Source organism: Zalophus californianus, chromosome 5, assembly GCF_009762305.2.
Source record: "Zalophus californianus isolate mZalCal1 chromosome 5, mZalCal1.pri.v2, whole genome shotgun sequence".
Lineage (NCBI taxonomy): Eukaryota > Metazoa > Chordata > Mammalia > Carnivora > Otariidae > Zalophus > Zalophus californianus.
The window spans coordinates 109855600-109866087 of record NC_045599.1 but is presented as its reverse complement, the minus strand read 5'-3'; positions in this window follow the sequence as shown (position 1 = coordinate 109866087).

Genomic DNA, 10488 nt, shown 5'->3' with positions numbered 1-10488 from the left:
CTCACATGAGCCTATGCTGAGGGTTAAATTTCCTGTCAATGATGCAAAAACAATTTTCTCTAAAATTCATCAAGCTTTAAACACAGCAGACCTCAACCTTCCAAGGCCAGCAAGGCAGTTCCAGGTGAAGCAATAACCAGGTTGATTGCAGGGGCGGGGGGCTGCTGGAGTGAGTCACTGATTGAGAGATTGATTTGGATTTCTGTTTGAGCTGTATTTGATTAGCTTGTCCGTGACAGTGAGCAATCCAGTCCCGTGGACACATTCTGTTGGACACAGAATAGCTCCATATTCCCAGCCCCAACTGCCATTCAGGAAAGAGGTAGGAGTTGCTATCATTAGCACATGTTCATTTGTTTTAATGGAGCATTAAGATTGATTTATATGGCAGCATTAAAGGAGAAAAATTATTCCAGAATTACACCTATATAAGGACACTTAACATTATTTTACCAATAGGCCTTGTAAAAGGAGGAATGCCAATGTCCCCAGTTCAGGAAATTTCCATTTCATTGTATCATCAAGTCGATTGGTCAGCACAAGAAGGGAGCAGGAACACACAGGGACTCAGGTTCATCTTGTAGGTTTCTTTTCTGCAGTGAAGTCCATGTTACTGCTGGAGTACTCAAATGTTAGCATAAACAAAATAATACTTATTCTCCTGAATTTCCAAGACAGCCTAAAGGCTGCTGTAATTCCTTTTAATAGATATGTGTCTCCTTCTTTTATTGGTAATACTTTAAGATAATAGTATAGTCATTATTGATTTTACTACCAAGCATGATGACAGCCATCAGAGAGCTCAGCTCCCTATTTCTTTACAACAGTGAAGTCAAGAAAAACAATGCAGAGTAAAAATCTCCTTGCACAACCTTCCTCTCAGCGTTAGCTCTTCCCCACTCCTGTTTGCTATTCCCCCTCTTCTATTCTGGTGATAGTCCCTTTATCCTCATTATTAATCCCCAGTTCTATCAAAAAGAACTATGGAGGGGAAAACTATGAAAGTCATGCCTGCGATCATCAGGCTGACTCCATTGAAAGTATGGCAAAAGGTAACTTTTTAGAAAGGTCCCTGAAACCATTAGTAAAGAAGAGTTTTCCCAGTGTCTGCATTTAGCACAGGTAAATATTTAGTGATTTACTAGTAAGCTATTTGTTCAATCTGACTTGCCCATTCACCTTGAACTATGAAAACAAGATTGGACTCTGGATGTTCACCAATGGATACCCAGTCCTTTTATTTGTCACATAAGGTGCTCCAATAAATCCATCCAAGTAATGAATGAGCAGGGAGCTTAGTTTCCCAGGACTGTTATTTCCTGTTCATGGTCATCCTCCTTGTTAGAGGAATAACATTGACAGGCAACCATCTCCCCAGTGACTTCATTCAGACCTTCCCAGGCTCACAGGATGCATACCTAACTTTTCAGGTTTATCCCTGGAACTTGATGCAAGGATCAATCCATTACACAGATGATAGAATATTCATAATGATAGACTATAAAGAAAAGGACCCTGAGAATTTGAGAGCTGGAAAGGCAAGAGGATGTTCAAAATTACAGCTCTACTCAAATCTCCGCTTATGTTCTGACCCAGCAGGATCAAAATTTTATTTGCAGCCCAGATATGAAATCCAAATTAAATATTTACAAAAGGTACAAAATTTTCAGTAAAAGATTCTCTCCATTATTATTTGTTATCAAGGCAAGAGCGTCTCAGGTTGTGGGACATGTTTCATATGTGAAACATTATGCTTGCTTTGAAACTCTGGGAATATACCAATGTTTGTATAAATAGCACCTTGCCTTCCAAAGATGAGCAAAATCAGGCCTCCAGATACTTCTAAACATGCTGCACTTTTACTTTACACCTGAACACAAGACATCTTCCAGGTGTCTGTTATCTTTACATATTAAAAATAAAGTATGAGATTCATATCCAATTGATATTCAAATCCAATTTCTGATTTCCTATCTTGTTAGTCTGAAGTGAATTCATTTTCATTTTATCTTTTTTGCCCCGTCTAACATCATCAGTAATTTCATGAAAATCGCCTCTAATACACTCATATCTCATCAAGAAAGATAATGGCCCTGCCAAGAAGATATATTTCTTTAGGTATGATTTTTCAGTGAATAAGAGCTTTGTAGAAGCACAGAAAGAGGCTAGAATGGCATTTCTGATTTTCATAGATTTAACTGACCCTGCCATATTCTCAGGAGAAAATGGTTCTGTCAATCAGAGAAACATCATATTTAAGTTGTTTATTTTGGCATTGCTACCTATAGCTTCCCTTTATGCCAAACATCCAAGCTAGTGAATTTATTATTCAATAGTTGGCAGTTTCATCCATGCTGTAAAATGAAAACAATTCAAGTAAGTAATCCCAGGGAAAAAAACATTATTAGCTCATGAAAGCTGGATCTCCCAACCAATATTTTAAGCCCTGAAGTCTCTTGAACTGTCAAAGCAATGGAACAATACTTATAATTTATTTATAGGAAATCATTTGTTTTTGAGATAAATGTAAGAAAGCAACTGTGCCCATACAAGTAGATTGAGCAAAAAGCAATGTTTTTTGTGAGATAGAGGCAACTGGTCACATGTAATCATGCGTGTGGGGAGGTGAGACAACAAAACCTAATTTCTGATTCTATCTATAGGAACAGACCTCCAGATTCTAATGAACCCTAGTTTTAATGAACTATAGAGCACATACCCCCAGCACTCCAGAGCCAAAAGTACGTAAGTCTGTTATTAAAAGGCAATTTTCAGGAAGAGGTAAAACCATGGTTCATACTTATATATATATATATATATATATATATATATATATATATATATATGTTAATGAGTTTATTCAACTCATGAGGGAATCAGATGTTAAAACATGTGCAGAGAAAAGTTCACAGATGCATGCATTTATGTAAAGGAATCTTGAAATGAATTACAAAATGGAGGCAAAACCATTTTTGTTTGGCCCCCACAGCAGAGGAGCAGGGAAGGAAGTCAACTGAAACTCTTCCAGATTAGACAGGGTTTCCATGCCTATTAGATACCTATGGTTAAAAGAATTTTAAAATAGCTCCCATAGAATCAGAATATAAAGGCATGAGGAAGGAAGTGCTACAGATAATGCCTACTTTTCCACTGAGGCACATGTTTTCCCTCTACACAGTTATCTATTAAGCACTAAGAGGGAATAAGCATATATTAGGCTGCAAATGACCTCTCTGGGTGAAACAGGGAGCCTACACTGCTCATACTTAATCATTTGTATCTTGAGTAGTTGTTGCCTTCATTCCACACACAACTTAGTTATCACTGCTTGAACTAGGACTTGGCACTTTCCTACTTGTACCAAAAATAGACAAATACATGGAGTAGACTGTCTAGACACAAACCCAGAATTCTATCAGTGCTGTGCATGTATAGAGTTCATTTAAATACTCAACTGTTTCATGAATCTGTATGCAGTACCTGTACAAAGACCCTCTCTTCTAAGGTTATGACATGTTAAGATTATTAGACAAAAATGAAGACAGAGATCAAACTACCTCAGGAGATTTTACTGGCATAAGTCAGAGAAGAAAACACCTAATCCCCAAACCTATCTCAAAGCATGGGACATCCATGAAGAATATATGCATTATTCACTACCCCATGTCACTATGTCTTTTCTAATTTCCTCCCAACCTCACTTTCCTCCCAACCTCACTTTCCTCCCATCATCTTAATAACCCATGTCCTATATCCTAAAATGACTAGAATATAGTCTATGGTTCTCGCTTTCTGGGCTATCTGTGACATCCAGTGACTTACAGCACTCCTAATTAAGACATGAGGGAGAGGGCATTGCCAGCCACTCTGGATTTTCCAGTTCCTTGCCAAATTTAAATTTGGCATAGTGTTTTAAAGATCCTAAATTACAAATATATTATATAGCGGCCTACTAGGTTTTAAATTTATCAGATAAAGGAAACTAGATTTCTATCAGGCAGTGATGAAATGGCAGTAATACGGTAAGGGAGGGGAGGGTCAGCTAGGTAATCAAAGCAATTTCCTAAGAAAACAGAGAGAACAGTGAAAGACAATTTGTAAAATTGTCTTAGCCATTTGGTCTATCCCTGAGCAGAGGAAAAAAATCTCCATTGCCTGGTTCCAAACTAGAAAAAAGGATGAGGAAGAAGATATATAAAATTTTCATTCCTTTATTGAAATTCATTCCTCTTCTAATACTGGGCCTCTATAAAAGTATTAGGATTTAATAGTAACCAAATGAGTCCATAATCAAAACCAGTTTGAACTCTTAATTTTAATATACCTCAGTTTAAGTTTGTGCAAAAATCGATTCAAGTCAGTCAGCATCAAACTGGAAGTGGTTAGGAGCTTGCCACTGGCAGGAGCACAGGAAGAGATTTTTATAGAGAAAAAAAGTAGAAGCAAAAGAAGGAAATTATTTGGTTGTAGTTTAAAGTCTACTGGCTTTTTGTGATTGGTTATCCTTAGGTTCCAATTTAGTAATCTTGAGGCATTTAAAGTCTCTGGTTTGTTTACATAGACTGCCATGACATTAGAGCCACCTCCATCTAATGGCCTCCTTGTTTAATTAATAAATCCAAGGTAAAACTGTTATAAGTTTTTTTTTTCTTCGCATGGCTTTCTCCAAGCTTTTGTTTGATTTCATGTTGCTAATCTTTTCATCCTTTGCTCAAAGCTGATAGTTCTCAACTGGGGTCCATTTCATCCTCCAGGGGACATTTGGCCAGCTTACATCTGGTGTAAGGGAAACTTTTTTAAAAATAAACTTTCTTAAAAAAATAAAAAAAATAAAATAAACTTTCTTTGCTTATAAAGGGAAAGGAAGTAGCTTCCCATGTTCTCCCCTCTTGGAAGAGTCTTCTGGAAGACATGGTGGTCCTGAATCCTTTCTTTAGCAAGCCTGTAGCAGATTGTAGACCAGTCTTTCCAGGAACTAGAAAAGCCCCATTCATAGCGCAGAGAGGTCTCCAAAGCCACAGGTTCAGACCTCTTGAAATGTAACAACTTATTAATGGAGTTAATGTAAGAGCCCATGTCAAGACATAACTCTCTTAGGGGAGAACCAAGAGGTCTTGCATAGAAAACATTTCATTATTCTTTCAGAGGAGAACAATTAATTAAACAGCTACTTTAATTCCCAAGACTTGCTTTGATATATATATAGTGTGTGTGATGTTGTCTTTCTCATCTCTTACATGTGGACTATTGTGTTAATATTTTTTAAAATTTCATTTGAGAGAGAGAGTGCACACACAAGCAAGGGGAGGGGCAGAGGGAGAGAGAGAAGCAGACTCCCTGCTGAGCACGGAGCCTGATGCAGGGCTCCATCCCAGGACCCTCAGATCATGATGTGAACCAAAGTCAGATGCTTAACTGACTGAGACACCCAGGCACTCCAAAGATTTTATTTATGTATTTAGAGAGGAGACAGAGATCAGGGGGAGGGACAAAGGGAGGAGAGAATCTCCAGCAGACTCCACTGAGCTCGAAGCCTGGATTGATCAACTCGATCTCATGGCTGTGAGCTCATGATCTGAGCAGAAATCAAGAGTCAGATGCTTAACCAACTGAGCCACCCATGCATCCTGTGTTAATTCAATAATAAATCAGTTTTCTTCCTTTCCATGCTGGTGTGGAAAGGTCAGTATTGGTAGGAAATTTATTTCTACCCACACTGAAGCTAATTTTGTCATCACAGCGGTGGGAGGCATGGTGTTTACAAGTGGGCATCTAGTGCCTTGAGGCCAGGGATGCTGCTAATTCTACAGTGCACAAGACAGCCCTCAACAGTGAAGAACTGTCTAGCCAGAAATATCAACAATGCCAAGGTTAAGAAACCCTACTATAGGCCAGGGGTCTCTTGAGTGAGCTACTGGAATAAAATACTAGGTAACAAGAGTAAAGATCCATCAATTCTGCTAAGAAATCATAAGATAGTTTACAATCATTACAGATTTTTTTGAAATATGAATTCATACCTATAACCACTAATATCCAATATCATTCTAAAGTGTACATGTTATGATTTGAGCAATAGATAAAATGTAAAAAATCTTTCTAATAAGATGCAAAATGTTCATGTGATGGTATGTAAAAGAATCCCTCCCAAAGATATTCATCACCTATTTTATGGAACCTGTAAGTGTTAATTTATATGTAAGAAGCATCCTTGCAATGTGGTTAAATTGAGGATTTTTAAATGAGGAGATTATCCTAAATTATTAGGATGGACCCTAAACTCAATCATGTGTATCTTCAGAAGAAGGAAGCAGCAAGAGACATGTCACACACAAAGGAGAAGATGAAATAAGAGCAGAGAGAGATTTGAAGATAGGAATGTTGTGGCCAAAAGCCAAGGAATGCCAGCAGTCATCATTAACTGGCAGAGGCAAGGAAATGATTCTCCCCAAGGGCTTCTGGAGAGAGCATGGTTCCACTGATATCTCAGCTCCAGCCCATTAACACTGATGTGTAGTTCTGAACTCTAGAGCTATGGGAAAATACATTTTTGTTTTAAGTCACTAAATCTGTGGTAATTTATTACAATAGCCATTGGAAACTAATAAGTCTTGTTTGATCTAACTTTCTTTTGGACTGTATGTAGATTTAATAAAATATGATATTAATCATTTTTACATATAATCCATAAACATTTTTTTCTTCAGAATGGCACAATTTTAAAAACAAAACAAAAAACAAAACAAAAAATAAAGCACTTGCAAGTTATTTCTCCCCAGAAATGGAAATTACCTGTTATTTGTCATTTGTTGTTGTTGCTGACAAAGTATTTTAAAACAATTTAAGCCAACATTAACTACCAATTTAAACAAACATTTAAGAACATTAAATGCATTTCACATGCAAGTGCAAACTTTTAGGGCCTCTCAGAAAATGGGAGATCTGGTAACCCAGCACCCACCATCTTGCAGGCCAACAGTTGGCCAATGATGGATATCAGCGGCCCCTTTAGGGACAGGGGTACTTCAGTTCCTATCTCCCCATCCTTACCTGGCCAACTCCGATCCCTGTCCCTACCTGGCCTTTGGATGGGAAAAGTCATAAGCTCCTGATCTTTCCTAATACCCTTTCCCATCACTTTCATGTTCCTTATCTCATAGTCTAGGTTTTCCTCTGATCAGTAGCACCAAGTCTGTGAGGGGGAAAATAAAGGTGAATATTCCAACTGGTCAGTAAAAAATAACAGTAATATATTTATAAACTAAAAACACTCTGGATGATCCCACTCAAGTCCTACTGTAACAGCACTCCAACTAGTCTTAACTAGCTTCAAGCTTATGCAGTCTTTGTTTGCAGACCTAAGTTCTTTGGTGTAGCAGAACTGACCTACTTTTCTGGAAATGTGCAGACCACTGGCCTTGAGGAATGAAGGACCAGACTTTCTCAGAAGTTAAGTTCTAACTACATTCGAGAGCAGCCACCACTGATGCTGGCAAGTCTGTTCAGGGTCATCTTGACATAGAATAACCACCTGAGTACTAGCCTTGCCACACTAGCCCCATTTCCCACACCTTCCCCTTTAAAACCCTCCAGCTTTGCCTGGATGGGAAAGATGATCTTTGGGACATTAGTCAACATTCTCAGGTTGCTGGTTTCTGAATTAAGCAAGCTTTCCTTTTCAATCATCACCTCCCTCTGGGTATTGATTTTCAAGTGATGAGCAGCCAAACATGAGTTTGGAACCAGTTCTCTGTCCCATAACAATACCAATCTTCTAGGAACTATTTCTGAGAAAGATGGCCATTTCGAAAGATAACTTGACTGGGAATCAAGAGACTAGTGTTCCAGGGTCCAATGTGTTTAATTGACATGAGACTTAAGGCAGATACAAGCCACTTGCCCTCTCCATGTCTCAGTTGCTATTTTGTAAAACAAAGCAAGGTTTTAGAGAGTGACAGGGAAGAAACAGAACCTAGATGCATGTTCTGAAGGTCACACATCTGTGCCTGGGGCAGTGGAGGGTGGGGAGCAGGAAAAAAGAGGAGATCCACAGGCTGAGTTACAGAGTCTCATGCCCACTTGGATGTGGTGGACCTGTTTACACTCAGTCTTACCTACAAATTAATGCTCAAGCTCCTTCCTGTCCAAGCGAGCAACCATATCTCCAGTCACTCTCTCCTTTAGGCTCTGCCCTGTAGCTGTCCTTGCTTTCTTCCACGTATGCCAATGTTCCTGCTTACTCTAAGCCATTGTGCAGATCTGACTAGACCGTGTTCCTGCTTAAAGTGTTTGAAATACTACCCACTCTTAGGATCCAGTTCAGTCCCTTTGCTCTGGCCTATGCTCCTTGTGTGGCCTAGCATGTGCTCACTTCAGCATCAGTATGTGCCACATCTGCACCCTGCTCTTTTTTTTTTTTTAAAGTGATTCCCTACTGATCTCCTTTCCATTTTACAAATCTGAGAAACCACTTCCACTTGGGTCCCTGTGTCCTGCTAGACCCTCTGCCTGAAACTCTTAAGCCTTCCTTAATTAGTCAACAACCACTCTTCCTTTATAATCCAGGCCCAATGACTCTTCCTCAGAGAAGCTTCCTTATTATTTATGAAGTTTTCAGCTGCAAGTAAGAGAACACTGTGATTTAAATGGTTTAAACAAAAAGATATGTACTTCTTCATGTAACAGGTCATCTGGAGATAGAGAGTTCCAGGGTTGATTCAGGTGTTCGGGTCAGGTTCCTAGGCTCTCACCATCTTTCTGTTCTCACCCTACGGTCATAAGGTCACAATCACAGTCCTAGGCATCACAGGCAGACCCTCTGCTTCCACAGAAAGGGGAGGCATCTCCCTGTAGGTTATCTGTATGAGGGTACAAAATGTTTATTTCCCAGAAGTACCACCACGGACTTCGCTCCAACTAGCCAGCAATGGTTATAGGAAGTGGGGGAAACAAAGTATATTTTTAGCTTCCAGAATGAGAGGCAGGTTCTGCTAGGAAGAAAACATGAAAACATATAGGCAAGATCAGGCTCTCCCAGGGTAAGTTCTGCCAGCCCCCTATCTACTTTATAATATTTACAATAGGCATCACATAATTATTTTGGTAACTGCTTTGCCAGTGTCCATTTTCCTCCACTGAACTACATGTTTCTTAAAAACAGGCCCAGAGTCTTAGTCACAGAGGTGTATTTTTGCTTATTTCTGACATTTCATGATCAGTAATTCCAACTCCAGAGGTCTCCAGTGGTTCCCAAGCTTCCAATAAAACAAAGTATATCCTATCTGCAATTTATAACATCCACACTTCAAAAGTCTTACATGAAATAGATTCACTATATGCCATGGACAGAGTATCAAGTGTGTACTTGCCAATAATAAAGCCAATTCTGGAGTCAGAGTGCAAGGTCTTAAATTCTGGGCATGACCATTAATTTGCAACAGGACCTTAGGCAACTACTGAACCTGGTACAGAGTCATTTTTCTCAACAGAAATATGGTGACAGTGATGCTAACAGCCGTAAGGTCGTACTGAGGATTGAGTAAATGTAGGTAAATATCTTGGCCATACTTAACTCAAATGATTGCTTTTATTATTGTAATAATGACTGCTTATAGCTATATTATAACAAGATACTTGCTTCATGTTTTCCTTACCTATAACCCAATCACAAGTGTCTCCAGCAAAAAGGAAATACAAAGGCCTCAGGGGTTGCCCCCCACCCCCAATATTGGAGGAGGTGATTATGAGAACAAAGGGACTGCATAAGAACCATTAGGCATAGGAGAAACAGAATTTTTCATCAGCCTGTTCTCAGAAGGAAAGGGCAAAGTCTACAAACTTCAGTGAGTCTGAACAATTCAGCCAGATTCTGTTTGGATATTAGGCCTCCCCAGAGCAAACAATGGATCTCTTTAACACCTTCCAGCTGAAAATCCTGCAAATCTATTAGGGGAAAAAAAAACAGCTAGCTTTCTTTCTGCACATTTATCATCCTTGTTATCCTTGCCCTAGCCACTTCTGAAATTCAATTCAATATGACAGAACCCATGGTATTGCTTTTCTTTTTTTAAAACCATGATATTCTGGGAAAATGTAAATATATGGAGAGAGAGAGCAGGTGCACAGGTCACTTGGGGGGAAGCTGACGATGCATTATGGCTTCAAAATTGCCATCACACCCCTCAGAATCAAATTTTCACCTGCCATAGAGCCTTGCTTTCAGAGTGCGCTGTGGTCTCTGGCTCCCCTACTGTGACTTCAGTCATCCCTGAAAAAGCCATCTTCACCACTTTGAGAAGTGCTATAGGCCTGGGCAAACAGAAGCAAGAATAACTGTGTCAACAAAGCCAGGTGCAACTTGAATGCAAGTTTAAAAAAAGAACACCTTTCAAGGGAGAAGACTAAAGATCTGGTTTAGAACAGACTGCTTAACATCCTAATCGGGAATGAACACTGGATTTAAAATTGGCAAAATGGAGGGGGTGGTGG